The sequence below is a fragment of the Papio anubis genome, chromosome 1 (genome assembly GCF_008728515.1).
Source record: "Papio anubis isolate 15944 chromosome 1, Panubis1.0, whole genome shotgun sequence".
In the NCBI taxonomy this organism is placed as follows: Eukaryota; Metazoa; Chordata; class Mammalia; order Primates; family Cercopithecidae; genus Papio; species Papio anubis.
The window spans coordinates 3,131,050-3,157,803 of NC_044976.1; the positions used below are offsets into that span (position 1 = coordinate 3,131,050).

At 43.2% G+C, this 26,754-nt stretch overlaps 1 pseudogene; it reads right to left on the reverse strand.

The window, feature by feature from the left end:
• The window catches only part of LOC101004134, a 45,867-nt pseudogene that overhangs the window by 7,337 nt on the left and 11,776 nt on the right, over window positions 1-26,754 (reverse strand).

The window sequence follows — 26,754 nt, forward strand, 5'->3', positions numbered from 1 at the left end:
GAGGGTATTTGCCCAGCTGTGGCTCTCAGACCCCAGGGCTGTGGAGGGCAAACCTGCTGACTCTCCAGGGGTTGACCCAGCTGCACCCACAGGAAGCACTCGAGGGAAGGTTGGGCTAGAATCCCACCAGGGTTGGTTCCATGGTGTCACCTCTCGGCTGTGTGAGCCTGTGGCTGTGACTCTGCCTTCCTGAATTTCAGCTGTCTCACTTCCAAACTAGGGTTGTGATAACAGGTACCCCAATCACCTTGATTTGATTACTGTGCATGGTACACACGCACCCAAAAACTACCCACAATGATTTTATATCAATTAAAACAAAAACAGAATAGTTCATGCTACCCCTTTCTCAGGGCTGCTGGGAAAATGAAATCAGTTATGTAGATGATTGAACCTGCAGCTCCACCCAGCCGCTTCCCCTTTTCCTAAAGCTTGAAACTGGAGCCACCAGGATGGACCTGAACATCCTGCATCCACCTCTGTAAGATTCTCCCCGGGGCCTGAAAGCTTGAGGGGATGAGTAACCCCTCCCTTCTCAGGCCCAGCTCCAAGGCCACTTGCCTCAGCAGCTGTGTGTCAGCAAGATGGCAGAAGCAGGAAGAGAGTTGGCTGGAAGACACGTACCCTTGAAGATCCAGAAAGAGGCCATCCGGGCACAATGCAGCAGTTACATCAGACTAGGACACTTCCCGTTTACAGGAGGCTATAAAACCTTTGTCCCGTCCTCACTAGGTGCTGACGCCATGTTAGGCCTCAGCCCGCCTGCACGCAGGTGCTCATTAAAACAGCATGTTGCTCCACACTACCTCGTGTTGTCTGTTGGCGCACTCTTGGGGTTCGAACTGATACAAGAACCTTAGAATCTCCTCCTCTGCTGAGCCAGGTGGCTCCGCTCTCTGCAGGTTCCGGATTTGAGGGGGCGGTTTCTCCTCCTTTGCCTGGGATGAGGTGGTGCTCCTCCCATGTAGTCGGTTAACACCAGACTTTTGTCAAGCCGAGACCCTTACCCTGGGGTGTGATGAGCAAAACTTCACAACCAACGCTTTCCTGTGTCCATTCCCAGAGAAACAATTTCCATAACTCTGGGTCCTTTTTCAGAGCTGAGCAGGTGTGGTACATCTCTCTGCACGTAGCAGGGCCTGCACACTCGTGGCTGTGGAGGAGGACAGCGGCAAGCAGTCCTCTTAAAGGGTCATCTACTGACAGATTCAGGAGTCACTGATGTCCATAAGAAACTGGTTTTCCTTTCCAGTTGGCCATAGCCCTCACCTCCTGGAGAGCCTAGGGCCCTTCTGGAGTTTGTGGACCCTTGTAGGAAGAGCTGTGAGCTGATGGTACCCTCCGTTGGAAGAGTGGAGCGGAAGAAGGCGCGAGATGGATAGAAGGTGCTGCTGTGACACAGAGCGTGGTCTCGCTGGAGGCAGCAAGCAATCCCAACAGCAGAATCCATCTCGCTGACAGGCTGAAAGCAAGGTCAACCCTGCACTGCTCCGAAGTGACTCGCCTGACCCGCGTAACTCTTGCATTGGTGACACCCGCAGAATATAAATTCACTCAAACAGGCAGATTTGGCTGAGGGAGTCCCTTTTCCAAGGATGGGGATGACATGAAAATGGTTGTGATTTTCTCATTCTTGATGATCGAAACCTTGGTAGGAAGCATCCGTCAGGCAGGTGGGCAGTTGGGCGTGCCCTGCCTCAGTCTCCCTGCCCCTTCTCCACAGTGCTCTTATGTCTCACGGCTCTCGTCAATAGCAAGCGTGGCTGTGCTGGGAACGGTTCTTGACTTGCAGTGTGGTGGATGTGCAGGTGAGTCTCCGCGTGTGAGATGTCTGATGACGATTGTATTAGTCAGGGTTCTCTAGAAAGACAGAACTCGTAGGATGGATGTATAGGTAAAGCGGAGTTTATTAAGGAGTATTGACTCACACGAACACAAGCTGAGGTCCCACAATAGGCTGTCTGTAGGCTGAGCAGCAAGGAAGCCAGTCCGAGTCCCAAAGCTGAAGAACTTGGAGTCTGATGTTTGAGGGCAGGAAGCATCCAGCACGGGAGAAAGATGGAGGCCAGAAGAATCAGCCAGTCTAGTCTTTCCACGTTCTTCTGCCTGCTTTTATTCTGGCTGTGCTAGCAGCTGATTCGATGGTGCCCACCCAGACTGAGGGTGTGTCTGCCTCTCCCAGTCCACTGACTCAAATGTTAATCTCCTTTGGCACCACCCTCACAGACACGCCCAAGATCATTACTTTGCATCCTTCAATCCAATCAAGTTGACACTCAATATTAACTATCACAGTGATGATGGCTTGATTCCTTGGGCTGGGCTGCTGCCTCTGTCTCTGCCTTGTCTGAAAGCTTGCTGGCTCCAGACAGAGCATGGTCCTGGAATGCGGCTGGGAGGGTGGCTTGGGCCAAGCAGGGAGACTTGGTTGGGGTGTGTGGTTGTGACATCCTTACAGGGAGCTTTCTTGAGTCATGGATGGAGTCTTTTAGAAATAATCCGTGCATGTGTGTGTGTGTGACTCTGGTTTGCAAAATGTGACATCGCCAGGCTTTAATTAGCTCTTCTTTGCCATTGGGGACCTTGTCACTGCCACTTTGCAGGCTGCAAATGACAACTTTGAGTCACTAAAAGCAGGAGCAAAAAGTAGTTACTGGCGTTAGAGCCGGAAGGGGCCCTGGGTCACCTCATCCAGTGATCATCAGCCCCAGCCCAGGGAGGAGCAGGACTGGCCAAGTCACAAATAGCTAACAGCAGAAACAAAACAGGCTCCTGAAGCTGTCTCGAGCTGCATCCACTGTGTTGGGCTCTGTGTCCTGGAACATCAGCTCCCCGTCCTCAGGAACACAGGGGCCCATGCACGGGTCATTCCACACATTCTCTAGGACCCACATTCTCTAGGACAGGCACCAGTAGCACTGACCGCAGAGGCCAACATTGCCTTCATCCCCGCTGCCAGCACCCCACTGTGTCTCCCTGGACCAGCCAAAGAACTGGAATTTGGAGATTGTGTCACCTGAGCCCACAAACCTTTGTGAGGCTCCTGAGTGTAGGCGTGAAGTGTGGTTTTGATTTGCATTTCCCTGATGACTAACGGTGTGGAGCTTCTTGTCATGAGCTTATTGGCCATCTGTGTATCTTTGGAGAAATGCCTGTTCAATCATTTGCCCATTACAAAAAATAGGCTTTATTTTTTAGAGCAGTTTGTGTTTCATAGCAAAATTAACTGGAAGGGACAGAGGGTTCCCATCCACCCCCTGCCCCACATGGCACAGCCTCCTCCACTGTGAACATCCCCCACCAGGGATGTACCTGTTACAATCAGTCAGCCCGCATTGACTTACCATTGTCCCCTAAAGTCCACAGTTTACATTAGAGTTCATTCTTCTTTTTCGAACATTTATCTTTTCAAAAATTTATTCTCATTGTATGTATTTAAGGTATAAAACACATTATTTTGCTAGGCATAGTGAAATGATTACTACAAACAAGTGAAGTTACCCATCACCTTCCATAGTTACTTCTTTTCTGGTGTGGTGAGGGCACCTAAAATCTCCTCTCTTAGCAACTTTTCAGTATATTATTACTAACTGTATATATTAGTCATTCTCACACTGCTAATAAAGACATGCCTGAGACTGGGTAATTTATAAAAAAAAAAAAAAGAGGTTTAATGGACTCCCAGTTCCACATGGCTGGGGAGGCCTCCCAATCATGGCAGAAGACAAAGGAAGAGCAAAGAGACTTCTTACGCGGCGGCAGGCAAGAGAGGAGTTGTGCAGGGGAACTCTTCTTTAGAAGAGTTCAGTTCACCATCAGATCTCATGAGACTTATTCACTACCATGAGAACAGGGTGGAGAAACCACTCCCGTGATTCAGTTATCTCCCACTGGGCCCCTCCCTCAACACATGGGAATTATGGGAGCTACAATTCAAGATGAGATTTGGTGGGGACACAGCCAAACCACATCACTATAGCCCTCCCATTGTACATCTCTACACTTATTCATTCTTCCTGCAAATTTGTACCCTTGGATCTCCTTCTTCCTTTCCCTGTCCCCCATAACCACCATTCTACCTGGTTTCTATTTTCTGATGTTCTTAAAGACTCTCTATATAAGTGAGATGAAAGAGTGTTTTTCTTTCTGTGTCTGGCTTATTTCACTCAACACAATGTCTTCCATGTTGTTGCAAATGGTAGTACCTCCTTTTTAAAATAATATTTCCTTGTATACATACACCACCATTTCTTTTTTATAATTAAAATTTATTTTAGATTCAGGAGGTACATGTGCATGTTTGTTTCATGAATATATTTCATGCTGGGGGTTGGGGGGGGGCTTGGGTTTCTATTGTACCCATTATCCAAATCGTGAACATTGTATCTGATAGGTAGTATTTCAACCCTCATGTACCCACCCCCACCTTTGGAGTTCCCAGTTTCAATTATTTCCATCTTTATGTCCATGTTACCCATTGTTTAGCTCCCACTTACTGGTGAGAATCTGCTATATCACAATTCTTTTTATTTTTTTGAGATGGAGTTTCACTCTTGTCACCCAGCTGGAGTGCAATGGCTCGATCTTGGCTCACTGCAACCTGTGCCTCCTGGGTTCAAGTGATTCTCCTGCCTCAGCCTCCCGAGTAGCTGGGATTACAGGCACCCGCCACCACGCCTGGCTAGTTTTTGTATTTTTAGTAGAGACAGGATTTTGCCACGTTAGCTGGGCTGGTCTTGAAGTACTGACCTCTAGGTGATCCACCTGCCTTGGCCTCCCAAAGTGCTGTGATTACAGGTATGAGCCACCGCACTCAGCCACTGCAATTTCTTTATCAATTCCTGAATAGACATTTCTCCAAAGAAGACATAGGGTTTACTCTTGATATTATACATTCTATGGGTTTGAACAAATATACAATGATGTGTGCCACTATTATGGCATCACACATAAAAGATTCACTGCCCTGAAAATCCTTTGTGTTCTGCCTATTTATCTCTTCCTTTCCCCTAAGCCAGCGATCCCCAACTTTTTGGCACCAGGGACCAGTTTCGTGGAAGACAAATTTTTCCAAGGACTGGGGTGGGTGGAGGTGGGGGATGGTTTTGGTATAATTCCAGTGCATTACATTTATTGTGCACTTTATTTCTATTATTTTTAGATTGTAATATATAATGAAATCATGATACAACTCACCATAATGTAGAATCAGTGAGATCCCTGAGCTTGTTTTCCTGCAACCAGGTGGTCCCATCTGGGGCTGACAGGAGACAGTGATAGATCATCAGGCATTAGATTCTCATAAGGAGTGCAAAACCTAGATCCCTTGCGTGTGCAGTTCACAATAGGGTTCGCGCTCTTATGAGAATCTAGTGTGCTGCTGATGTGACAGGTGTAGGAGCTCAGGAGGTGATGCGAGTGATGGGGAGCATCTGTAAATGTAGCAGAAGCATCGCTCACTTGCCCACAGCTCACCTCCTGCTGTGCGGCCTGGTTCCTAACAGGCCACGGACTGGTACTGGTCCGTGGCCTTGGTGGGTGGGAGACCCCTTCCCTAAACTCTTGTAAGCACCAATCTTTTTGCTGTCTCCATAGTTTTGCCTTTTCCATGTCATATAGTTGGAATCATATGATATGCAGCCTTTTCAGATTGACCACCTTCACTTAATAGTATGCATTTCAAGTTCCTTCACATCTTTTTCAAGAATTGATAACTCGTTTCTTTTTAGTGTTGAATCATATTCGGTCATTTGCAGGGACTACAGATTATTTATCCATTTACCTGCTGAAGGACATTTTGGTTGCTTCCACATTTTGGCAATCATGAATAAAGCCGCTATAAGCATATGTGTGTAGGTTTTTGTGTGGCCTATAGGTATTCAATGCCTTTGGATAAATATCAAAAAGCACAATTGCTGAATCATATGGTGGGAATATGTTTCATTTTGAAAGAAAGTATCAAACTGTCTTCTAAAGAAGCTGTACCATTTTGCAATGCCACCAGCAACAAACAAAAGTTCCTGTGGCCGCACATCTTTGCCAGCATTTTGTCAGTCTTCCGGATTTTGGTCATTCTAGCAGGCGTGTGGTGGTATCTTATTGTTTTAATTTGCAATTCCCAAACGACATATGATGCTGAGCATCTCTTCATATACTTATTTGTTATCTACATATCTTCTTTGATGAGGTGTCCATTCAGATATTTTGTTCATTTTTAAAATCAGGTTGGGTTTTTTTTTTAATTATTATTGTTGAGTTTTAAGAGCTCTTTGTATATTTTGAATAATACTCCTTTATCAGACACATCTTCTGCAAATATTTTCTCCCAGTCTATGGCTTGTCTTCTCATTGACTTGGCAATCTCTTTTGCAGAGAAGTTTTAAATTTTAACCAAGTCCAGCTTATCAATTATTTCTTTCATGAATCTTGCTTTTAATGTTTTGTCAAAATAGTAACCATCATAGGCAAAGTCATCTAGAGTCTTTCCTATGTTACCTTCTAGAAGTTTAGTAGCTTTGAATTTCATATTTACATCTATGATCCATTTTGAGTTAATTTTTTGTGAAGGGTATAAGTCTAGTATCTAGATTCATTTTTTTTCTTTGCATGTGGATGTCCATTTGCAACATTTGATGAAAAGACTATTTTTGCTCTGGTTTATTGCCTTTGCTCATTTGTCAAAGATCAATTGACTATATTTATATGGATTCATTTCTGGGCTTTCCGCTCTGTTCCATTGACTTGTTTGCTTGTTCTTTCAGTACCATAGTGTCTTAATGACTGTAGCTTTACATTAATAGTGTGTCTTGAAGTTGGATACTGTCAGTCCTCTGACTTTGTTCTTTTCCTTCAATATTGTGTTGGCTAGTCTGGATCTCTTGCCTCTATGTATAAACTTTAGAATTAATTTTTTGATAACCACAAAATAACTTGCTGGGATTTTGATTGGGATTGCACTGATCTAGAGATAAAGTTGGGATCTATAGATAAAGTTTTTTATCTATAGGGTGTTGGGTATTTCCTTTCCGCCAGGTTGATTAGGTTCTGATAGAACCTGCATAGGTTAGGATATGATAGAACATAGTCATTGGTTTTGACACCTTGGCAATAAAAAGTCTTCCTGTTCATGAAAATGGAATAACTTTCCATTTATTTAGTTCTTCGATTTCTTTCATCAGAGTTTTGTAGTTTTCCCCATGTAGACATGACACATAATTTGTTAGATTTATATTTCAGTATTTTATTTGTGTGTGTGTGTGTGTGTGTGTTGCTAATGTAAATGGTATTATGTTTTTAATTTCAAATTCTACTTGTTTATTGCTGGCATATAGGAAAGTGATTGACTCTTGTGTACTAATCTTGTGTCCTACAACCTCGTTATAATTGCTTATTAGTTGATTTTTGAAAAGATTTTCTAGGTAGAGAATCATTCTGCCTACAAACAATGACAGTTTTATTTCTTCCTTCCCAATCAGTATACCTTTTATTTCCTTTTCTTGTCTTATTGCATTAGGTAGAAATTGCAGTATAATGTTGAAAAGGAGTGGTGAGTGGGCACATCTTACCTTTTTGATCTTAGCAGGAAGGCTTCTATTTTCTCACCATTAAGTACCATGTTAGTTTCAGGTTTTTGCAGATGTTCTTTATCAAGTTGAGTAATTTCCCCTCTATTCCTAGTTTGCTGAGAGTTTATCATAAAAAGGTGTTGGAGTTTGACAAATGCTTTTTCTGCATCTATTGATATGATTATGTGATCTTTCTTTAGCCTGCTTATTTGATGGATTGCATTAATCAATTTTCAAACGTTAAACCAGCTTTGCATACATGAGATAAGTCCTACTGGGTCATGTGTATAACTATTTTTATACCTTGTTGGATTTGATTTGTTAATATTTTGTTAAGGATTTTTGCATATATATTCATGAGAGATATTGGTCTGTAGTTTTCTTTTCCTGCAATGACTTTGTCTGGTTTGGGACTAGGGTAATGCTGATAATGACTTAGGAAGTTTTCCATGTGAGCTTGGAAGAAAGTGTATTCTGTTGCTGTTGAAAGAAGTAGTCTATAGATGTCAGTTACATCAATTGATTGATGGTGCTGTTGAGATCAGATGTGTCCTTACTGATTTTCTACCTGCTAGATTTGTACTCTTCTGATGACAGAGTGTTGAAGTCTCCAACTCTAACAATAGATTAATCTATTTCTTGTACTTCTGTCAGTTTTCTTCCTTGTGTATTTTAACTTTCCGTTTTTAGGCACGTACCTGTTAAAGACTGTTATATCTTCTTGGATAACTGACTCTTTTATCATCATGCAATGCCTCTCTTTATTTTTGATAATTTTCCTTACTCTGAAGTCTACACTGTCTGAAATTAATATAGCTCCTCCAGTTTTCTTTTGATTATTGTTTGCATGGTGTATTTTTTCTGTCCCTTTACTTTTAATATGTATGTGTCTTCATATTTAAAGTGGGTTTCTTGTAGACAATATACAGTTGTTTTTTAAAAATCTACTCTGACAATCTCTCTTTTAATTGCTGTATTTAGATCATTGATGTTTAAAGTGATTATTGATACAACTGGATTAATATCTACCATATTTGTTACCATTTTCTATTTATCACTCTTGTTCTTTGTTTTATTATTTTCTTTCTCTTTTTTCCTGCCTTTCATGATTTTAATTGAGCATTTTACGTAATATCATTTTAATCTCCTTTCTTAGCACATTAATTATACTTTAAAAAACTTTTTTAAAATAGTTGCTCTAGAGTTTGCAATTTATATTTAAAAGCAACCCAAGTCCACTTTCAAGTAACACTATACCACTTCATGGGTAGTGCAACTACAAAATATTTCTAATTCCTTTCCCTCATTCCTTATATTATTACTGTTGTTTATTTCACTTATACATAAGCTATAATCATTGAATACATTGTTGCTATTATTATTTTGAACAAACTGCTAACTGTGAGATCAATTAAGAATAAGAAAAATAAAAGTTTTTATTTTGCTTTCACTTACTTCCTCTATAATACTTTTCCTTTCTTTAAGTAGACCTGAGTTTTTGATCTATATTATTTTCTTTCTCTCTAAAAAACTTATTTTTGTCCTGTCTTACAAGGCAGGTCTAGCAGCAACAAACTCCCTCAATTTTTGTTTGTCTGAGAATGTCTTTATTTATCTTTCATTTTTGAAGGATAATTTTGCAGGATACAGAATTCTAGCCTGGTCATTTTTTCTTCTCAATACTTTAAAATATTTCAGCCTAGTCTTTTTTAGCTTGCATGATTTCTGAGAAGTCAGATGTAATTATTGTCTTTGCTCTTCTACAGTTAAGGTTTTTTATTTCCCCTTCTGGCTTTTCTCAAGATTCGTTCTTCATCTCTGGTTTTCTGAAGTTTGAATTTGATACATCTTTGTGTCTTCTTTTTCTGGGCATTTACCTTGTTCGGTGTTTACTAAGCTTCTAGAATTTGTGGTTTTGTGTCTGACATTAATTTTGGGGAAATTCTCAGTCATTGTTGCTTCAAATCTTTATTTTGCTTTTTATTTTCCTCTGGGATTCCCATTACATATATGTTATACCTTTTGTAGTTGTCCCACAGGTCTTAGTTTTCTGTTGTTGTTGTTTTTTCAGTCTTTTATCTTTGATTTTCAGGCTTGGAGCTTTCTATTGACATATTCTCAACCTGAAGATTCTTTCCTCAGCTATGTCCAGAATATGAATGAACTTATCAAAGACTTCTTAATTTGTGTTACAGTGTCTTTGATTGTTAGCATTTCTTCTTGCTTTTTATCCATAGAATGTCACTTCTCTGCTTATACTATCCATCTGTTTTTGCATTAATATGGTTTGGCTGTGTCCCCACCCAAATCTCATCTTGTAGTTCCCATAATCCCAATGTGTGTGGGAGGGGCCCAGTGGGAGGTAATTAAATTATGGGGACAGCCACCCCCATGCTGCTATTCTAGTAATAAAAGAGAACAACAGTGAGTGAGTTCTCATGAGATCTGGTGGTTTTATAAGGGGCTTTTTTCCCTTTAGCTTGACACTTTTCTTTGCTGCCACATTGTGAAGAAGAACATGTTTGCTTTCTCTTCTGCCATGATTGTAGTTTCTTGAAGCCTCCCCAGTCATGCTGAACTGTGAGTCAATTAAACCTCTTTCCTTGATAAACTACCCACTCTTGGGTATGTCTTTATTAGCAGCATGAGAACAGACTAATACATGCATATGTTCTACTTTTTCCAGTGGAGCATTTAGCACGTTTCACATAGTTGTTTTATATTTTCAGTCTCTTAATTTCAACATTCCTGCCATATTGAGTCTAGTGCTGATGCCTGCTCTCTGTCTTTAAACTGTTTTATCTGCCTTTCAGTAAGCCTTGCAATTTTTTTGCTTAAAGGCAGACATGATGTGCTGAGGAAAAGGCACTGAGGTAAGTGGGTTTTAGTGACGAGATGGTGAGGTCAGGGGAAGGGGAGGATTCTATATGGTCTCAGCCTTTTGGTGGGCCTGTGACCCTGGACTGTGAACTTCATCAGTGCTTCTAATTGAACATTTTATATAATAGAATTCTTCCCTTACGTGGAAGAGGATGGGGGGTGGGGTGTGGAGTGCTGGAGTTGGGTATTTCCTTTTCCCCAGGCTGATTAGGTTTTGATGAAACCTATATAGCTTAGGCTATAACAAAACAATGTCTCTTGAGAGTTGTTAAAAAAAAAAAAAAACAAACCCAGAACACTCAGATATATTACAGTTTGGTTACTTTCCCCCTCCTTCTTTCAGAAAGTAAAAGGGAATTTTTCTTTAATCTTCACTATGAGAACCTAATAGGTAAAACGCTCAATAGTGTGGAAGCCGCCCAAGGCGTAATTCTCAGACTCGTCCACACTGAGTCTCTAGCAATTCATTCTTTGCAGTTTAGTGTTGCTTTTCCTGGCACCAGTTGCTGCAGGGGTTTCTGCTCTAGGAAGTTCTGATTTTCTGTGTTGGCTTGTCTCTCTCTCCAATTTGGGGGACAGTAGTTTGCCTTGTGATCTCACTTCTGTGATGGATCTAAGAAGAGTTGTTGATTTTTCAGTTTGGTCAAGTTTTCATTTGTTGTTAGGATGGAGTAACAACTTTCAAACTCCTTACATGCCAATGGGAAATCAGAAGTCTATCTTCTTTGCCCATTTTAAAATTGGTGTAACTATCTTCTTATTGTTGAGTTGTAAGTATTCTTTATATGTTCTGAATAAAAATGTCCCTTATCTAGATGTAGGATTTGCAAATATTTTCTCCTATTTTGTAGGTTGTCTTTTAACTTTCTTGATGGGATTCTTTGAAACACAAAAGTTATTAATTTTGAGGAAGCCCAATTTATCTGTCTCTTCTTTTATTGCTAGTGCTTTTGGTGTCATGTCAGAAAAATTTTTAACCCACAGCATAAGCATGAACTTTACTGCTATGTTTTCTTCTCAAAGAGTCATAACTTTAGTTCTTACATTTATGTCTTTGATCTAGTCAAGTTAACTTTTGCATATGATATGAGGTAGGGGTCCAATTTTATTATCTTCCATGTGAATATACAGTTTTTCTAGTGCCATTTGTTGAAAAGATTAGTCTTTACCCATAAAATGGCCTTGATACTCTTGCCAAAATTAAATGAACATAAATGTGAGGTCCTATCTTTAGCCTCCTTAAACAAAACAATTATCAGCCAGGAATTTTGTATCTAGAGAAACTAAGCTTCATAAACTAAGGAAAGATAAAGTCTTTATCAGACAAACAAGTGCTGAGAGAATTTACCACTACCAAGCCAGCACTATAAGAACTGCTAAACGGAGTTCTAAATCTTGAAACAAAGCCTTGAAATACACCAAAATAGAACCTCCTTAAAGCATAAATCTCAGGGGCCTATAAAACAATAACACAAAGAAAAAAATGAGATATAAAGACAACAACAAGCACAATGTATAGAACAGTACCTCACATCTCAATACTAATGTTAAATGTAAATTGCCTAAATGCTCCACTTAAAAGATGCAGAATGGCAGAATGAATAAGAATTCACCCACTTTGGGAGGGCGAGGTGGGCCGATCACGAGGTCAAGAGATCCAGACCATGCTGGTCAACATGGTGAAACACTGTCTCTACTAAAAATACAAAAATTAGCTGGGCGTGGAGGCCCCTGCCTGTAGTTCCAGCTACTCGGGAGGCTGAGGCAGGATAATTGCTTGAACCCGGGAGGTAGAGATTGCAGTGAGCTGAGATTGCACCACTGCACTCCAGCCTGGTGACAGAGCGAGACTCCATCTCAAAAAAAAAAAAACAAAAAACAAAAAACAAAACAGAAAAACACACACACAAAAAGGGACATATAATGATAAAAGGACTAAGGACTAATCCAACAGGAAAATATCACAATCCTAAATATATGTGCACCTAACACTAGAGCTCCCAAATTTATAAAACAATTACTACTAGACCTAAGAAATGAGACAGATGGCAACACAATAATAGGGGATCCTCAATACTGCACTGTCAGCACTAGACAGGTTATCAAGATAGAAAGTTAGCAAAGAAACAACAGACCTAAACTATAACCTAGAACAAATGAACTTAACAGATATTTGCAGAACATTCTACCCATCAACTGCAGAATACACTCTCTATTCATCAGTACATGGAACATTCTCCAAGATAGACCATATGATAGGCCACAAGTCTCAATACATTTAAGAAAATCAAAATTATATCAACTACTCTCTTAGATCATAGTGGAATAAAATTGAAAATCAACTCCAAATAAACACTCAAAATCATGCAAAATCATGGAAATTAAATATTCTGCTCCTGAACGAACACTGGGTCAACAATGAAATTGAGACAGAAATTTAAAAAAATTTAAACTGAAAAACAATTGTGACAAAACCTAGTAAACCTCTGGGATACAGCAAAAGTGGGGCTGAGAGGAAAGTTCATAGCATTAAATGTCTACATCAAAAAGCCTGAAACAGCACAAATAGACAATCTAAGGTCACATCTCAAGGAACTAGAGAAACAAGAACAAACCAAACCCAAACCCAGCAGAAGAAAAGAAATAACAAAGATCAGAGCAGAATTAAATGACATTGAAACAACAACAAAAAAATACAAAAGACAAATGAAACAAAAAGCTGGTTATTTGAAAAGATAAACAAAATTGATAGACCATTAGCAAGATTAACCAAGTAAAGAAAGAAGGTCCAAATAAGCTCAATTAAGAATGAAATGGGAGATATTACAATCAATACTTCAGAAATACAAAATATAATTCAAGGTTACTATGAACACCTTTATGTGCACAAACTAATATACTAGATGTATATTGATCTTGCATCCTGCCACCTTGCTCAACTTATTAGTTCTGATAGTGTGTGTGTGTGTGTGTTCCTTAGGATTTTCAATACACAAAATTATGTCATTTACAAATACAAATAGTTTTACTTCTTCCTTTCCAGTATGGATGCTTTTTGTTATTCCTTTTTTGCTTAATTATCATGCTCAGGGCTCCAGTACAATGATGAATAGAAATGATGAGAGTGGACCTCTTGTCTTGTTTGTACTTTTATTTGATTTTGCTACTTACTGCTGATTGAAGGTCTAGACACTGCAAAGTTTATGGTGGTTACAGATTTTTGTGTAGTAGAGGGGTATACTGCAGGATGCTAACTACTTCTGTCTCTAAACTAGCTAACTTATTCCAACTCCCCACCCACCAGTGCTTCTATTACCCCCATATGGCTCCCTCATTCATGAGTAGATAGATCTTTCAAACATGTTCATTCTCCACTTGTATGAGAGTGCTGTTTTTTTTACCTTTTAATGCTATATTGTGACATAAGGACAATTGCACAATACACGTTTTGTTAAAACCCATCATCTGTGCTCCATGCCACTGGCTAGAACTCAGTCATCTGACCCCACAGCGATGCAAAAGAGGCTGGACTATGTTATCTACATGTATGTGGACTTGGAATCTGACATCGGTCCCTACCATACAACAAAACCCCCTGCCCAGAAGTTTGGGAAACATAACATGAGTGAAAGACTTATCTCCGCCATCATTCCTCTTTCCTTCCCACTTTCCACCTTGAGAGAGAAGCTCTACCTTTGAAAATGTCTAGAATAGCACATGGACCTCCGTCATATTCTGTCTTCCTATCTAGGCTCAAACTATTTCTACTCATAACTTCTCCTTTAAACAACTGCAAAACACCACTTAGCGTCTGACTGCAGCAATATTCTTGAAGCAGGGGGATACTTCTTGGCTTCATGCAGTGAGGTGGCTAAGTGTCTCCATCTTGGTGCCTTGGAGGAAAAGGCTTTCTGCTCTGGTGGATTTGAATAGAAGTTTCTAGGGACCTTGCTCTCCATTGTCACCAGTTCAAGGAGCTGGGCCCCTTTCTGGATTTCCCTCAAGCCGTTCATCTCAGCACCAGATAGAAGCAACATTGAATAACACCTCTGGGCCCAGGGTCTGTGGGGAGCTAAGTGAGTTCAGAAGAGACACAATCCTACAGAATGCCTCTAGAAGGGGCCTTGAAATCCTGGAGTCACTGAATGGACATATTTATCTTAGTCCATTTTGTGTTGCTATAACAGAATACCACAGACTGGGCAATTTACAAAGAAAAGAAATTTATTTCTCACAACTTTGGAGGCTGGGAAGTCCAAGAGCATGGCACCAGCATCTGCTCAGTATCTGGCCAGGGCCTTCTTGCTGTATCATCCTATGGTGGAAGGGATGGTCAAGAGAGCACAGAGGAGAGTTGGAGGAGAAGGGGCCCAAACTCATTCTTTTATCAGGAGCCCACTCCCATGATAACTAACCCACTCTTTTGATAACTAACCTATTCCCAGAATTAGGTATTACTCCTATTCACACTGCTATAAAGAACTGAAACTGGGTAATTTATAAAGGAGAGAGGTTTAATTGACTCACAGTTTGGAATGGCTGGGGAGGCCTCAGGAAACTTGCAATCATGGCAGAAGGCTAAGTGGAAGAAAGTCACCTTCACAAGGTGGCAGGAAGGAGAATGAACACAGGATAAACTGCCAAACACTTATGAAACAATCAGATCTTGTGAAAACTCACTCACTATCATGAGAACAGCATGGGGGAAACTGTCCCCATGATCCAATTACCTCCACCTGGCCTCTTTCTTGACATGTAGGGATTATAGTGATTATAGAGATTATAATTCAAGATGAGATTTGGATGGAGACACACAGCCTAACCATATCACATTATAATGGCATTAATCCATTAATGAGGGCAAAGCCCTTAGGACTTAATTACCTCTTAAAGGTCTTGCCTTTCAACACTGTTGCATTGGGATCAGGTTTCCAACATATGAACTGAGGGGGACACATTCAAATCATAGCAATTTCCCTTTGGGGGACATGCCCAGGAGGTTTTCTGTTGGAGACACCTGCTGGTGAGGACACATGGGTTCTGGGTTGACTCCTTTGATGGATTTTGAAGATTTGTCTATCTCCATTGTATTAACAGGCCTCCCGGGTCAGAAGAGGCACACTGGCCTGGATGGGTGTAGATGCAGCCTTAGGTGACCATCTGAGCTGCTGCCATCTGCTCAGGTCCTTTTCACCATCCATGTCAGCATTAGCAGGGTCTGCCTGCTTCTCTGTGCCCACCAAAAGGAGCCTCCTGAAGACATCTTGAGTGTCTGGGTTGTTTCCACTGCTATGACAGCACTTGTCACCCTTTTCCTTAAAGCCTCTTTGTCCCCTCTTGGTGTTCTTGTTCCTCTGCTGAAACTTACTCACTTTAAGCTATAAAGATCTATGTTTCTTTCTCTGTCCTTGAGGTCATCTCTGGTCACATCTATGAGTTAATCATAATCATCATCACATACTAGATCTTGGGTCTATTCTCCTAATCAGTGGATTTTTATTAAAGTGCAGAGTAGCCTTGACCTAATGTTCCCAAGAAATCTTGGAGATGTTACAGATAATCAGAAAGCATTTTTATAATGGAAAACTTGCAACTTATTGGTGAAATTTCACATGAGGCAGGAGCCACACCAGGACTGTGACACTCTCTCCCTTTGCATCCCCACCTTGCTTCTCCTATACTAACTTGGTGGCAGAAAGCAGACCAAGGAAAGCAGAAGATGGCAGAGGACAAGGTGGCCCCAGGTAGCAGATGCTGTGAAAATCACACCCTAAGGCCAATCTATGGGCAGGTTGTCCATGAAGCCCACTTATTCCTCTAGCAAATACATACTGAGCACCTGCTTTGTGCCAGGCCCTGGAGACCCACCAAACAGAGAAGAATCCTTCTCCACATGGATTTAAATTTCTACTGGAGGAGACAGAAAACAAACAGGTCAAATAGATAAAATGCATTATAATGTAATGGTGATAAGTCCTAAGAATGATGGATCAGGGAAGAGGGACAGGAAGTGTGGATAGAGGGGATGCAATTTCAGAAGGTGTTACCTAAGAAGGTGGTATTTGAATAAAGACACTATTTGGGGAAGTGAGCTATGTGGATGTCTGGGAGAGTATGTTCAGGCATTGGGGGCTGTAAGAGCAGAGGCTAAAGATACAGAGGAAGCCAGAATGATAGGGAGGGGCAGTGGTCACTGGAGTAGCAGGAGATGGGGGCAGGAAGGTCATGGAGCAGGTCACATAGAACTGTCCATGTGGGTCCCTGAGTGAGACAGGAAAGAATGTTTGCATGGGGTGATGTGATAGAACTTGCATCTTATAAGGATCTCCCTGGTTGCTCTGAGAGACCACAGAGGGCCTGGGAAAGAGGGATGCCCATTAGGAAGCTGTTGCAGTGATCCAGGTGAGAGCAGATGGAGATGTGGATCACAGGGTTTTAGTGCAGGTGGTAAGCAGTGAGTGGATGTTGGATATATTTTGAAAGTAGAGTCAAATAATCTGCTGATGGGTTGCATGTGGGGTAGAAGCAAAAGGCAGGAGCCAAGGACAACTTTTGGTTTCAGCACTTGGAAGAACAGAGGGGTGATTTACTGTGATAACAAGGAGCATAGGATGAGCTATTTGGGGACTATTACAGATTTGAGGCATTTCTTAGAAATCCTACATGGAGATGTCATGTAGACCATGGGAGGTTTGTATCTGGAATTAAGGGGCAAGGTCAGGGCTGGAGATATTAATTTGGGAGCCATTGGCAGATAGACAGAAATAAAAGACATGGGAGTGGATGAGAGCACCAATCATAACTGCTGACATTTATTGAATGAATCCTATGTGCCAGACACTGCATTAATTTCTTTACCTTTATCAACTCATTCAACTTGTGCAACCATCCTATGTAGTAGGTGTTCTTGTTTGTCCTTCTTTTTACAGGTGAGGAAACTGAAGTGTAAATAGGTTACATAAGTTAGATGAAGTTCTTAAAGGTAGCCACTATTGGGGTGAGGCTTTAAATCTAGGCAGAGAACTCCTGAGAACTATCTAAGGCTGAACTGAGGGCAGCTCCAACCTCCAGCCAGGAAATATCCAGGGCCTCAGTCCTACAGCGGCAAGAAAATAAATTCTGCCAACAACCTGAGGGCATGCAGAAGCAGATCCTTCCCCAGTCGAGCCTCCAGATGGAAACACAGCCCAGTCCAGCCATAAAGTTGATGGTGGTCTTGTGTGAGACCCTCTCCCTGTCACATCTTGCATAAAATATTTTTCTTTGCTTCTTTTATTTCAAGCAGCATTTGATACTCATTTTAAACTGGCTTTGCTGCTCAACAATGTTTTGTTTGGGAGTGGTGTGTGTGCACGCATATATGTTTTCAAGAGATATGTCAGATTGTGGAAAGTACAGGCAGCATGGTGTTAGGCTCTGTGCACAGGTGAGAAGTTCAGCCACACCACTGTGTTTCTCTACAAAACATCAAGGAACCAGATATCATGCTTGGATGAAGCCCAGCCTTGGAAATTGGAAGATGCCAGCCTCCTTTGGTTCCTTAAACAGGGACCCCTGGATTGTAATCTCCACAAGAGCAGGGCACATCAACCTCATCCATCATGGTATCTCCATTGCCAACCTCAGTGCTGAATATCTGTGGGGTAAATAAAAGCATGGGAATTTGAAGAGCCATCTATAAAAAATGCTTCCTCAAGCTATCCCTCCTTGTTAGTGTTCACAGAACCCACACTTTGCTCAGAAGATTTTAAGTTTTCATCACAGCTGATGGAAAGTTTGGGCACAGCATGACTTGGTCTTTTGTTCAGATCTTACATAAGGCTGCAGTTGAGTTATTGGCTGGGCTGTGTTCTCATCTGGAAGTTCGACTGGGGAGAGATCTGTTCCCAAGCTCTCTCAGGTTGTGAGAAGGTGGGACTGAGGGAACAGCGGTTTGTTGGTTGTTGGCCGGAGGCTGCTTTTAAGTTCTAGAGGATGCCCACAGTTCCTTGCCAGGTGGGCACCCTCCACAGGGCTGCTTAAGGTATCAAGTCAGCCAGAAGAATCTCTGGCACCAATCTACTAAGACAGAGTGTTTTATTTTTTAATTATTTTTTTATTTATATAAATGTATGGGGTATTGGTGTAATTTTCTTACATGAATAGATTGTGTAGTGGTGAAGTCAGGGCTTCTACAGTATCTGTTCTCCTACTAACGTATATTGTACCCATTAGGTAATTTCTCATCATCTATCTCCTTCCCACCCCCTCACACTTCTGAGTCTCTATTACCTATCATTCCACACTCTATGTCCATGTTCTCATTTACAAATGGGAGCACACTATTTAGCTTTCATTTGTAAGTGACAACATGTGATATTTGTTTGTTTCTGAGTTGTTTCTCTTAAGATAATGGCCTCCAGTTCCATCCATGTTGCTGTGAAAGATGTGATTTCATTCTTTTTTATAACTGGATAGTAATCCATTGTGTATATATACCACATTTTCTTTATCCCTTCATCCATTGATGGGCATTTAGGTTGATTCCACATCTTTGCTATTGTGACTAAACATATGAGTGCAAGTACGTATGTTTTTGATATAATGATTTCTTTTCCTTTGGGTAAGATAACCAGTAGTGGGATTGCTGAATTGAATGAAAATTCTATTTTTATTTCTTTGAGATATCTCCATAGTGTTTTCCACAGAGGTTGTACAAATTTACATTCCCATCAACAGTGATAAGCATTCCCTTTTCTCTGTGTTCTCACTAATGTCAGAGTATTTTATAACTAAATCATAGGAATGACTTCCCATCATGTTTCCTGCATTCTACTAGTTAGAAGCAAGTCACAGATCCCTTCCACAGTCCAGTGAAGGAGACCCCACAAAGGTGTAGACACCAGGAGCTGGGACCCTGCTAGGGGGCATAACTTCTGCCAGTCGTCTGGGGTCAATGAGGGGCTTATCTGTTTCAGGAAGGTTCATGGCTTCCTGTGCTCACCTCCATGTTACGTCGGAAGGAGGAAAACCTCTGCTACTCTGATTTCAGAGGAAGGGTTTTCATGGACATTTTTTGGGTTGAAATCAGCCAAGCATCTCCTGTAGGCACTGAAACCAGACCACTGGCAGTCCAGGTCCCCAGGAAGCTGGCATGCTCCTGGAGGAGACAGATGATAAACAACTGGATCAATACATAGAGGAGATCATTTCAGCTAGAGATGATGTGTGAAGGAAATAAGCAGAGTGATGTGGTACAGACCAATAGGCAGGGGCAGAGCCTCCGGTGGAGTGATAGGCGAGAACTCCTCTCAGCAGGTGGCACATGACCCACTCTGTGTTGGGGAGCTTTGGAACACATCCTTTCCTGTCTCTCTTGCCCCTTCCAGTTGTGTCATTCAGCCTCAGCAGCAGCAGGAGAGGCTGATCTGTCGCCAAGCAGTTGGCATGATTATGCAAGTCTTTCAACAAATGAGCTGTCTTTTTTGCAGTCAGTAGTCAGGACCTCCAGGCTTCCATGACGCCCACGCCTTTGCATTTCTGACACATTTCCTCAACACTGGCACGCGTCCAGGGTCCTCAGTGCCACAATCCCTCCTCTTGGAAGACAGGTTTCTGCTTAATATTTTATACATCCTGGAAATTTAAATATTTTTCAAGAGGCCAAAAGAAGAACAAGCCTAATAAGTGAGTGTTTGGTGAAGAGGTGCCAGACCCAGAGAACATGGCTGGGAGGGAGATGTTAAGCCAAGGAGCTCTCTGACAGCTCATACTGTACCTGGCTCACATTGTTCATACTGGCTGTGGACAGTTTGTGTTGGAGGGAGCATGCTCTGTTCACCTTACTTACCCTGTTGGTGCAGGAGGGATCCCCCACCCTAAGTAGTGCCAGGTGGTTGGACCTGCAATCCCTGTCACTGGGAGGCAGTGAGGGGCTCATCTCTTTCATGAAGCTTCACAGGATCCACAGCATTTATTAGCCACATGTACTCACTACCCAGGGCCATGCAGGGACCATGTACTCGGGAGCAGAGGGAGCTGGCAGGGACTGTGGGAGGGGCAAGCTGTGCAGGGACAAGAGGGTGGTGGGTGGCTTCTGGTCCCTTGGGAGGATGGGATTGGCTTGTTTGAATAATTTGTTTTTTGTTTTCGTTTTTTGAGACAGGGTCTCACTCTATCACCTAGGCTGAAGAGTGGTGGTATGATCACAGTTCCCTTCAGCTTTGAACTCCTGGGCTCAAGAGATCCTTCCGCCTCTACCTCCTGACTAGCTGGGACTACAGACATGCGCCAACACGCCTGGCTAGTTTTAAAATTTTTTGTAGAGATGGAGTCTTGTTATGTTGCCTAGGCTGGTCTCGAACTCCTGGGCTCAAATAATCCTCCTGTCTTGGCATCCCAAAGTATTGGGATTACAGGCATAAACCACGGCACCAGGTCTTGTTTGAGTAATTTTGTGGGCTGACGGGGAGGAGTAGCTTGAGGATCAGATGGGAGGCTGCTGGTCTGGCTGATAAAGGAACTGGCCAGGTGGGGGCCTTTCCTGCAGGGTCAGGACATAGCTGGTAAGAGCTGGGAATTCAGTTAGTCCCCTGAGGCTCAAAGCTGCTGAGGATGTACATGAACTTTCAGGCTTCACACTACAGGTTGTTTATCACTGTAGGGAGGTTAGCAGCATCTCCAGTCCCTTCCCCCAAGAATCGAGTATCCACCCGCCATTACAACCAAAAATGTCTCCAGGAGAGGTGGGGGCCAAATGGAATTTGGTTGAGAATCAGTGGTTTAGGTTGACCATATTCTAGAGTCAACACTTGCAGCTAGGTGGTCATACCCATAGGATGCTTTCAGGGGCTTGCAGTTTCCATGAGGATGATGTAAAACTCCCAGGAGCCTCTGCACTATCACCTTCGCCACTTCATCCCCCATGTCCCTTGCATGAGTCCCTGGCCTCACCTGATGGGTCTATTCATGGTCCTAAACTCATTACAGTTTTTCCAGCTTCAGACCCCTGCTCCTGTGAACCCTCCTAATCCATCTCCATCTCTCCTGCATCCACTCTTTACCAAGCTCCTAGTGATCCACCAACTGTACGATTCGCTCTTTACCAAGCTCCTAGTGATCCACCAACTGTACGAGTCACTCTTTACCAAGCTCCTAGTGATTCACCAACTGTACGCTAGGCCCCTTCTCCCTTGAATTCACATTGTTCATTGCCCTTCTAGCCACAGAACTCATGGTTAATGAAATTCCACCTACTCCTTGAGACACAGCCTCTGAATCAGAGGCCTCATGACTGGATTATCTGTTACTCCATAAATACAGAGACCCACAGGGTGTCCAGTCTTGTCTTAGATGCTGGGACCACAGAGTGTTGTGGCTGTTTATTTGACACTGTCCTCCAGTGGATAGGCCGTGAGGTGCTGGAAGTCAGGGACTGACTGACGCATGTTTTTCTCTCCTTACTGTAGTAGTTGCTCAACAAATTCTAATTGAGTGAACAAATGCTCTGTCTTCTGCAAACCTTGGCTGTGCTTCCCCAGGCCTCTCTGGCTTCCTTTCCTTTCTGTCTGGTGTACTGTCTTTTATAGTAGATAGTTGTGAACACGGTTTTTCCCTACTGAACCCAAATTCCTCATGGGTAGTGTATTAGCCAGGGTTTCCTAAAGGAACAGAACTAACAGGACAGATGTATATATGAAGGGGAGTTTATTAGAATTGATCACACGATCACAAGGTGAAGTCCCACAGTAGACCATCTGCAAGCTGAGGAGCTGGGAAGCCAGTCTGAGTCCCAAAATCTCAAAAGTAGGGAAGCTGGCAGTGCAGCCTTCAGTCTGTGGCTGAAGGTCCAAGAGCCCCTGGCAAACCACTGGTGTAAGCCCAAGAGTCCAAAAGCTAAAGACTCTTTCGATGTTTGAAGGCAGGAAGCATCCAGCACGGGAGAAAGACGGAGGCCGGAAGACTCAGCAAGTCAAGTCCTTCCATGTTCTTCTGCCGGCTTTATTCTAGCTGTGCTGGTAACTGCTTAGATTAGGCACCCTCAATCTGGGTGGGTCGGCCTCTACCAGTCCACTGACTCAAATGTGAATCTCCTTTGGCAGACCACTGACACCCAGGAACAATACTTTGCATCCTTCAATCCAATCAAGTTGACACTCAGTTTTCACCATCACAGGGTGGGACAAGTACCTATACTTCCTTAGTTACCAACAACCTGCAGCCTCATGCCAGGCAGGATGGCTGAGGCAGTGCCCACCGGGAGGCCTGCCCTGTGAGCCTCACTCTCTCTCTTTTCTGCTTGTCAAGCAACTGGTGTAGACTCGGAAGTCTCTGGACCCTTCCCAACTTGGTGATTTTGAGACTGTGTCCCTGCTGCAGGAAGATGTTTTGGTCCCTTATTCAGTTGCTGCATGACCCTTTGTAAGGATTTTTGTGTTACTTTGACTATTTTCAAGACAAGATCCTGCCGGGGCTAGGATGGGAGCATTTGCATCTGGGAACGGGCATGATGTGGAGTTTGCTGAGATTGATGTTTTCCGGCTTGGCCCTGATTTCGGCCTGCCTTTTTGGTGGAGGTGGTTTTCCGTGAACACCCTGGCTGGGTAGTAATTGTCCTGGAGCTGCCTCGTAAACACAGTTAGGTTGCCATTAGGTCTGACCGCAGATAAAGCATCTAAACCACAAATCTTCTTTTGATTACTCTCTGTTATGGCAATGCAGGGCTTTCCTTCTTGTTTCCTTTCCCATGATTAAAAAGAACAGTTGCTGGAAACTAAAGGAAGCTTTATTGTTCTTTCCCTAAATCAATGCTGTTGCTTTATATAAAAAAAAGGAGAGAAAAAAATAACAGTCTTGCAAACATTTTTATTTGCCAAGTTAAGCTAACCTCCAGGGACACAGGCATTCTAGCACTCAGAAGTCAACTCTCACTGACACTTGTTTGCCAGAAGTTTCTGGGAAAACTGTTTAATAAAGGGCCCGACGAACAAGACCCATTCAATTTTCTCCAATTATACATGGAAAGTAACTTTTGCTCGCTCCATAACTTTCCTTTTTGCCTCGGGTATTTTCAGGGCTGGTTTAAATCAAAGCCTGTACAGGAGAGAAGAAAAGCTTTGTGATCTCTTTGCTGAGGGTGGCTTGCAACAAATTAGAAAGAAATGGAATATTCCCATATTATTCAAGTGCCTTTATTTGGCCTTACACATTAGCAATTACATTATTCGATTTCTCATGGTGCAGGGCTGTATGAACCATCTTCCAGAAATGAATCCCAGGTTTGGTTTGTTTACTTTTGACTGAGATTCAGGCTTGAGTTCAGTGCAGATCTTAGAAAGAGGCCAGGCTGCTTTCAGTCCCTTAGCTGCTTGCATCAGACCAAGGGCTAAGGTGAAGCAGGTGGCTCCTTGGTGCTAAATTTAAGGAGGCACTCACTCTGGGGGCTGAGCGATCACTGACCCTGCACTCCCATGGCCCTGAGACTGGAGCTTCCTTAAAAGTGCCGAGCCTCCTCACCTGCCTTGCCCCTGTCCTGTTCCACCTCAGTCTGATGCAGGTCTGAGTTTTGGAACGGATTCATGAGAGTTTGATTGACTGGTTATTCCAATCCAGTCTGGTTTTGCATAGACTGACCATTGACCCTTGGGATGTGCAAATTACTGGGGGTGGGTAGAGAGAAGGGCCTTTGTTCTAGGGCATTGTGTAGATTGTGGGGTGAAATAAAAAAAAAAGTCCTCCACCTATGTTAGGGTTGAATTGTGCCTCCTTGCCTCAAATTCCTGTGTGGAAGTCCTAAGCCTCAGAGCCTCAGACATGACCTTATCTGGAAGTAGAACTGCTGCAGGGGTCGTCAGTTAGGATGAGGTCCTGCGGGAGAAAGGAAGCCTTCATCCCCAAGGACGGGTGTTGTGATAAAAATGGGAAATTTGGACAGTTGCACACACAGGGAGAACAGCATGCGAAGAACAGAAGGATGCTGCCACAGGCCAAGAAGTTATCAGAAGTCAAGGGAGTGTATTAGTCCGTTTTCACACTGCTGGTAAACACCTACCTGAGACTGGGTGATTTATAAAGAAAAAGAGGTTTAATGGACTCACAGTTCCTCGTGGCTGGGGAGGCCTCACAATCTTGGCAGAAGGTGAAAGGCTCATCTTTCGTTTTTTTTTGAGACAGAGTTTCACTCTTGTTGCCTAGGCTGAAGTGCAATAGCATGATCTCGACTCACCAAAATCTCTGTCTCCTGGGTTCAAGCAATTCTCCTGCCTCATCCTCCTGAGTAGCTGGGATTACAGGCACCTGCCACCACACCTGCCTAATTTTGTATTTTTAGTAGAGACAGGGTTTCTCCATGTTGGTCAGGCTGGTCTTGAACTCGCGACCTCAGGTGATCCACCCGCCTCAGCCTCCCAAAGTGCTGGGATTACAGGCGTGAGCCACTGCGCCTGGCTGAAAGGCACATCTTACATGGTGGCAGGCCAGAGAGAGAATGAGAACCGTGTGAAAGGGGTTTCCTCTCATAAAACCATCAGATCTTGTGAGACTTATTCACTAACTGAGGAACAGTATGGGGGAAACCGTCCCCATGAGTCAATCATCCCCCACCAGGTCCCTCCCTCAACATAGGGGAATTATGAGAGCTATGATTCAAGACGAGATTTGGGTGGGGACACAGCCATAGCATATCAGTGAGCATGGCCCTGCCCAGGCCTTGATCTCAGACTTCTGCACTCCAGGACCATGTGACTACAAAGTCACATTGGTTAAGCCCCTGGTTTGTTATGACAGCCTTAGCAAAGTGACGCAACATATTGATCCAGAAGCATCTCCGTGTTGATCACCAGGCGGTTTCTGCTGTGGTGTCTCTGCTTCTAGTGGGCTCCTCATGTGGCTGTGCGATTTTGTTGACTGTTCTGATTGTACCTTAATTCGTGTCTTCCATGGTGTTATCTTCGATGGCTATTCTCTCAGCAGGAGACGTGCAACCCGATCTGCAACCTGGAGTGGGGTGGGGCAGCCCAGGCTGGTTGGAGACCAGGTCTCACAGGCCCCTGAAGCCGTCCTGGTTTGGTCCATACCCAGTGCTTGGCTGGTTTATTCTTCAGAGGCAAGTGATTTGATCTTCTCAGCCAATTGCTGGATGTTTTTCTCCCAGTGATTGTTCAGAAATGCCAAATCAAAGGCAAGGTACTCTCAGAGGGGGCTGCATCTCATGCTAATTACTAGCCAGCGTGTTTACAGAAAGCTGCGTTAGGGAGAATTTCCTCCCCTCATGGCTGGGCTAGCAGTGCTCAGAAGGCATAATGAGAAGGCTCAGCAGTGGAAATAGCATGCATTTGCATACTTCTCGGCAGCGATAATGTAATTCGGAATGCCCAGTTGCTGATGAATGCCACTTAAAGTTCATGCCTGTTTTTGTCACTCTGTGCTACTTGAAATTGAAATTGGAGAGGAGACACTTGGGGCAGGGGGTCGGGGATGGAATTCAGCATCCACAGAAATGACGTTGTGCTCTGATCAACTCCAGAGAATGGAGCTCAGAAATGCCGAGCAGACCTCCTGGACTCTCGGGTGGGACTCTCCTGCCATTTATCAGGACACGCAGCCCTGGCCCTGCCCCTCACATCACACATTCCTGCCATTCGTCCCCACGTGGGACATTTCTCCAGATCTGGTTAAATTACACAGGAGGGTTTCCTTCCGTGATGATCTGATGACTGCCAGGGGCTGTTTTGTGTTAAGGTTGTCCTTCCTGTGTCACTTAGGGAAAGTGACCTTTGGATTTCTTTCTTCTTCCTTCATTTCCTTCTTTCCTTTCTTTCCTTTCTTTCCTTTCCTTCCTTTCCTTCCTCCCTCCCTCGCTCCCTCCCTCCCTTCCTTCCTTCCCCCTTCTCTCCCTCCCTTTCCTCCCTCCCTCCCTGCCCTTCCTCCTCCTATTCCTCCTTCCTCCGCCTCCTCCTCCAGGATTGCTCAGACTCACTCCCCCAGGCTGGAGTACAGTGGTGCCATAATAACTCACTGCAGCCTCAACCTCCTGGGCTCAAGCAATCTTCCCACCTCAGCCTCGTGAGTAGCTGGGACTACAGGCATGCACCACCACTCCCACCTAAGTTTTGATTCTTTTTTTGTTGAGACAAGGTCTCACTATGTTGCCTAGGCTGGTGTTGGACTGTTGGGCTCAAGTGATCGATCCCCTCCACTTTGGCCTCCCAAAGTGCTGGGATTACAGCATGAACTACCAACGTTAGGCTTGGATATCTTGCAAGTTCCAAATTTTTTTTTCCAAGTCAGTCTTGGAGACAGTCAGACTGATGAGCAGGTGGACAAGCATGAC